At 44.1% G+C, this 6,218-nt stretch overlaps 1 long non-coding RNA gene across 1 annotated transcript; it reads left to right on the forward strand.

Moving 5' to 3' along the window:
- Positions 1-257: 257 nt before the first annotated feature.
- On the forward strand, positions 258-5,889 carry LOC130275917 (uncharacterized). The gene is made up of 3 exons (XR_008844954.1): positions 258-394; positions 2,045-2,091; positions 5,536-5,889. It is a non-coding gene; the product is annotated as an uncharacterized LOC130275917 (long non-coding RNA).
- The last annotated feature ends 329 nt before the right edge of the window (positions 5,890-6,218 follow it).

Consider the following 6,218-nt stretch of genomic DNA (forward strand, 5'->3'; position numbering starts at 1 on the left):
CCAATAGTCGGCAGGTGGATGTCAGCGCAACGCATGCTGCAGATCATATGGAACTCAATCTAAACAACACTGTGATTGCCTGTGATGGGCAGTAACATTGGGGGAGATTTATCAAAAGCTGTCCAGAGGAAAAGTTGCTTAGTTGCCCATAGCAACCAATCAGATCGCTTCTTTTATTTCTCAGAGGCCTTTTCAAAAATGAAAGAAGCGATCTGATTGGTTGCTATGGGCAACTCAGCAACTTTTCCTCTGGACAGGTTTTGATAAATTTCCTCCATTGTTGTTTAGATTGAGCTCCATATGATCTTTAGCATGCGTTGCGCTGACATCCACCTGCCGACATACGTGTCGCTTGTTAACGCAAAGTAATTTGCCGATATTACCTGCATAAAAGGTAGTTAAAGAGAATAAATCTAAATGGACCCCCAAGTGTAATATCTATGAACAGCGTCATATCACAACACTACTTGGACCCACGCTCTAAACTTTTTAAGCTCTAAGCTTCCTAATATACTGTCATTACATATTCCGGCAGTCACCACCAGGGGGGAGCGCAATGCCAAAGAGAGGTTTTACAGCTCCTTTGAGATAAATTGTAGAGTAAAAAAATTCCCATGCACTGTGCTCCCCCTAGTGGTGGCTGTAAGCACACAGTTTTTATTATCCAGAGCAGCATTCCTTAATAGTGTTGAGCGCGAATATTCACAATTACAGATATTCGTAATTTTTCCCCCCACAGAACACATAACAGTGATCTCATCCCTCCCTGCTTCCAGCTTGTGGTCTAAAGAAGGCTCCTATACTATTTACTGTATTAGACTGGAGAGCTAATGTTTGCAAATATGAGAATATGCGAATATGCAAATTCCTCATATTCGTGAATATCATCACTAAAGAATATTAGGAGATAGATGGATAGATAATATAGACAGATAGATAGATCATATAGATAGATAGGTAGATAGTTATCTGCATGCGATAATAACCGCAAATATATCGAATATGCGAATTTCGCCAATATATATTGAAGGGGTTCTCCACCCCTAGACATCTTATTCCCTTTCCAAAGGATAGATAATAAGATGTCTGATCGTGGTGGTCCAGTCGCTGGGGACACCCGTGATCTCCCTGCTGCACCCGGCGTTCGTTAAGAGAGTCAGGTGCAGCGCCGTAAGCTTGTGACGTCACGGCCACGCCCCCTCAATGCAAGTCAATGGGAGGGGGTTTAACAGCATCTCCCATAGATTTGCATTGAGAGGGCATGGCCGTGACATCACGAGCGAGGCGTGACTGTGACATCAGGAGCCTCCGCCCCCCATCGCCAGTCATCTGGCACGCAGCAAGTTCGCTCCATGCATCGGATGTTTGGGGTGCAACTGCTGAGATCGCAGGGTCCCCAACGGTGGGACCAACGCGATCAGACATCTTATCCACTATCCAAAGATGTCTAGGGGGGGGAGTACCCCTTTAAGGTTGGTGAGACTTTAGTGTGGTACAGAGAGCAACTTAGAGAGCAAAAAAAAAAAAAAAAAAAAAATCTGCTTTTCTTCTTAGAACAGTGTGGGGAAAGGTCCCACCTGGTATTTTTAACCTAGTTTATCAATTGTGCATGTATCCTGTGGATAGACCTGTTACAAGCTTCCCTGGGAAGAGATACTGGCACACTGTATTGTGCATCAGTATTAGCTTAGCTCTCCCCCTATAAGGATTTATTATATAATTACAGGGAAATGACAGTGTCAATTTGTATATTATAATGTATACAGTACCAAAAATAGATAAGGACAGGCGTCCTGCACTCACCGCAGTAGATCAGGTCACACGGCTCCTCTCACGGGCTCTCCACCGGGTGGACTGACAAGTCTGGCCTGGGGCGCTCCAAGGCGGCTGCTGGTGGTTTCGAGCACAGACTTCGCAGTCTTGTCAGTCCGCCCGGTGGAGAGCCCATGAGAGGATCCGTGTTACCTGATCTACTGCAGTGAGTGCAGGACGCCTGTCTTTATATATTTTTGCTACTATTGATTTCTACTTTACATTGTCCTAGCGCCATCGCTGGTGGTTTTACCTGGATACCTACAGTGTTGCCCCATGGTAAGTTGTTAAGAGCTGTGTTTGGAGGGTATCGGTGCCGCTTGCCTGTTTAGCACATATAGGGGGAGATTTATCAAGGGATTTAGACTGCTTTTTCCTGTCTAAAATTGTCGCACAGAAAGTCGCAGTCTAAATATGTTCGACTTTTTTGCGACTTTTGCTTTAGAGGATTTTTAGAACATGATGCATTCTAGTCTATTTTAGATGGAAAAATGCATTGGTGCAGAATTTATCAAAAGCGACTTTTCAGCAACAAGTCGCATCGGCTGAAAGTACGCCGAAATGTCAGACCATGTTGAAGCAGGTTTAAATACAGTCTAAACCATAGATCCCGAAGTTCATGCGCCTTTTGATAAATTAGGCACATAATAGACCGGCCTAACCCTCTGTAGTTTTGTCTATATTGATGCGGGACATAGACAGCTCTACCTACTGAGATACAGTTGTATACCTCTCCAGAACCATGCAGCCGACCATTATGCCCCATTACCACCTAGCAGAAAAACTATATTTGGTGAATATACTCCTTTTGGAGGTATGCCTTTATTACTATTACTATGTCTCATTGAAGGTTATTGAGTAGTGTGAGAGATCAGCTCCATAGAACCAGTTCAGTCTGGCACATAATAGTCATTTAATCAGGGCTTCTCCTGTTTTTATTTTTCAGTACCAAAACAAACACAACCTTTATCTTTATGCACAAATACAAAATAAATCCTCAACAAAAATTGAGAAACACAGCCACACATCCAAAATTTCAATTTTGATCTACTTGCTTCTCAGCATAATTTCAAAAACTAACAGGTTGTTAGCATACATTTTGATCAAAAAGTACAAGCCCAAGGCCACCTAGTCAGAGTGGGTCCCTAACCTGACACTGGCGTAGCGCTGGGCGGTGACCACTGCCTCCGAGACACCAAGCTCACCGGGGGAACGACCCAGTGGCCATGCAGCCCCACTGCTGCCCGACCAAGCCCCTGGCTTTGGGCTGCACCACCCCACAGACAAAGCATCACAGAAACAATGGCCGCCACAGAGGACCACTACCATGTGCTCCCTACCAGAGGGCTGGGAGAATGTATGGAGGAAACCCTCATGCAGTCTCCTGCTTTATCAGGCAGCAGTGGGGCTGCCTGGCCACTGGGTCGCTCCCCCTGTGGGCATGGTGTTTGTGTGGTAGTGGCCGCCACCCAGCGCTACGCCAATGTTTAGTTAGGGACCCACTCTAAATAGGTGGCCATGACGTGGCGAGTGGGCTTGCACTTTTTGATCAAAATATATACTAACAACCTGTTAGTGTTTGAATTTATGCTGAGAAGCAAGTAGATCAAAATACAAATAGTGGATGTGCAGCTGTGTTTCTTTTTTTTAATTTTTGTTTTACAAAACAAATCCTGCTTGTCCAGTGCTAACAAATCATCACTCTCTGTACAGGTGGCTTACTACCAGCCATTCAACAAAACAGTCACCAAAAATGGGTTACTCACGCAAGATAAATGTCTCTTTTTGAATCTGCCTAGCTCAGGACTCCAACTCTCATCAGAGGTCACAGCCTTTCAGTGCAGACTTGGTTAAACCCTTTGTTAGCCCAGTATTAATGGGCCTCAGCACTGATACTGACTTGGGGCCAATCTGAAAATCTGGACTGGCCTAAAAAGGTCCCACTACCAAGCCTGCCTTTCATTCCATGAATCCATAAATCCAAGCCCAATAACAGGATTTAACAAATTCGAGAACAAGCTATGTCTTTCCAAGGATTTTAACTATTTCCTGGATTCCTCATATTTCATTCAGTTTTCCTTGGATGAGATATGTGCTTCCTGAAACCTAGTACAACAGGTACCTTAGGAAATATAGGGATCCTTGTTGACTATACCTGCCACTTTCTAACAGTAGGTACGGGTTTTGCTTTTGCAACACATGCCATGTAGATAAAGGGAAACTGTCACCAGATAAACTTAAAGGAGAACTCCAGAACATAAAAATTGTCCCCCATAGTGCCGGCAGTAAAAAAAATAAAGATGTACATACCTTCCTCCACTCCCCCAGGGCCTCCGGCTCTGGTCTCCGCCGCGATCCACTTCCTGGATGCCGGTGGTCGGATGAATCAGCCAATCACCAGCCGCAGCTCAGTCCGACTCGGCCGGCGATAGGCTGAGCGGCAGTGTGACGTTTTCGGCCCCGGCCGCAGGTGCCGGTGTAGTGAAGAATTTTATGTCCTGAAGCATTTTCATACTGGCGCTCAGCCTATCGCCGGCCGAGTCAGACTGCGCTGTGGCTGGTGATTGGCTGATTCATCCGACCACTGGCAACCAGGAAGTGGATCGCGGTGGAGACCGGAGCCGGTTACCGGAGGCCCCGGGGGAGCGGAGGAAGGTATGTACATCTTTATTTTTTTTACTGCCGGCAGTATGGGTGACAATTTTTATATTCCGGAGTTCTCCTTTAAAGAGTACCTGGCACTAAACTAAACTTTTACTATATCGTTCCTTATGTAATTATAAGACACTTTGCAATTTACTTGCTGTTAAACTTTTCAACCCTTACATGTTTTTAAACCCTTACATGTTTAAAAACAGTTGGTTTGGTCTCCTCCCGGCCTGGCAGGAGACCAAACTCGGGAAGTGCATGCGGTGCATGGTGAGGCACAGCTCTCGCAGGCTTCAGTGATGTCGCGCCTGCTAGGGAACGCCCACTTTCTCCTGCCGGGAGCTCACACAATCTGAGCAAGGGGAAAGGAGGGGTGTTAGGAGTAGTTAGGGAATATAATCTGAGATAGTTTAGAAAATATGGTTTGATGACAGGTATTCTTTAAAGCCAAACTTTTATAATGGCTGGATAGGTAAAATGATGGATAAGTATTTTTTTATCTCTTGTGTTGCCCCATGGTAATCCCATAAATAGTTCCAGCACTCAGATACATTAACAGCATTGACCCTTTTTTCTAAAAATGAAGACCATGATATATCCATACTTTATTCTTATAGCAGTGCCATGTGCCCCGAGCCTTTGCAGCAGTACACACAGGCTGTATACCCCCTTAAGGAGAGTAAAACATGCAAGCACCAGTGCAGTCCAGAGCAGCATGCTATGATTTTTTTGTGTTGCAATCATAGAAATAATAACTCCATACACCAATGTATAATATTAGAGGCATACAGAGTTTCAGTAGAGAGCACCTACACCTCTTCTAGAGTCATTCCACAAGGTGGAGGCATATTTCCTCTATGTGCCTGAGGCATTATTGGCAGGATATGCATTGTAATGTATTGTATTATTGAGCAGGGAGCTGCAGTGAGCCCCAAACATAGCAACACCCTGACTTACAACTATCACTTCTCACCAGTTTTGGAATGTTTATGGTATATTTAATGTTGCATTGCATCCGTGTCTGTATTTAATTTTTTATTAATACAATATGATTTCTTTATCATTTGTACCTAGATGTTTGCTAAAGAAATGCTCCAGGCAAAAGTGATACACTGTGCTATGCCTATGGCTAGGGGCGAAGCATGATACAAGAAATAAAAGAGCAATAAGACATGGCTCCCACAGGTCCTGCAGTAGGATTAACACTATGTATGACTTACAGTTGCCTGAAGTGATACTTTAATGCATTAAAGTGTCAGACTAATCATGGTGGTGGATTCGCTGCTCAAATCCCCATGAAAATGCTTTGCAAGCAATGTAAGGGGCCTGCTGAAATGAATGGGCTTCCATTGGTGTTACTACACTCTTGTGATCTTTTGTGATAAGAGATGTCAACTCACAGACATCGCTTTTCTGAGTGCAGCCCCCAAGGTCGTCAGCAGAAGACCCCAATAGTAAGCAGATCATTTTACTTAGGCTGCATTCACATCTCGTTTTTGCCATACGTTTCCCGTATCAGGTTTTTTGCAAAAAAACATTTGTCTCAAAACCGGACTGAACCGTATACAACCGTGTACAACCGTATATACCTCTGTATGGCTTTAAACCGTATACAATTTGAAAACAGATGTCCAGTTGCATATGGTTTAATGCATTTTTTTTTTTTAAACGGATACGGTTTTAAGTTTGCTCTTAATTAAATAAAGTTCTTCTTGTTCTATTTGTGGGAAGAACTTTCGGCATGCACTGCGCATGTG

This window comes from Hyla sarda, chromosome 6 (assembly GCF_029499605.1).
Source record: "Hyla sarda isolate aHylSar1 chromosome 6, aHylSar1.hap1, whole genome shotgun sequence".
Taxonomy (NCBI): Eukaryota; Metazoa; Chordata; class Amphibia; order Anura; family Hylidae; genus Hyla; species Hyla sarda.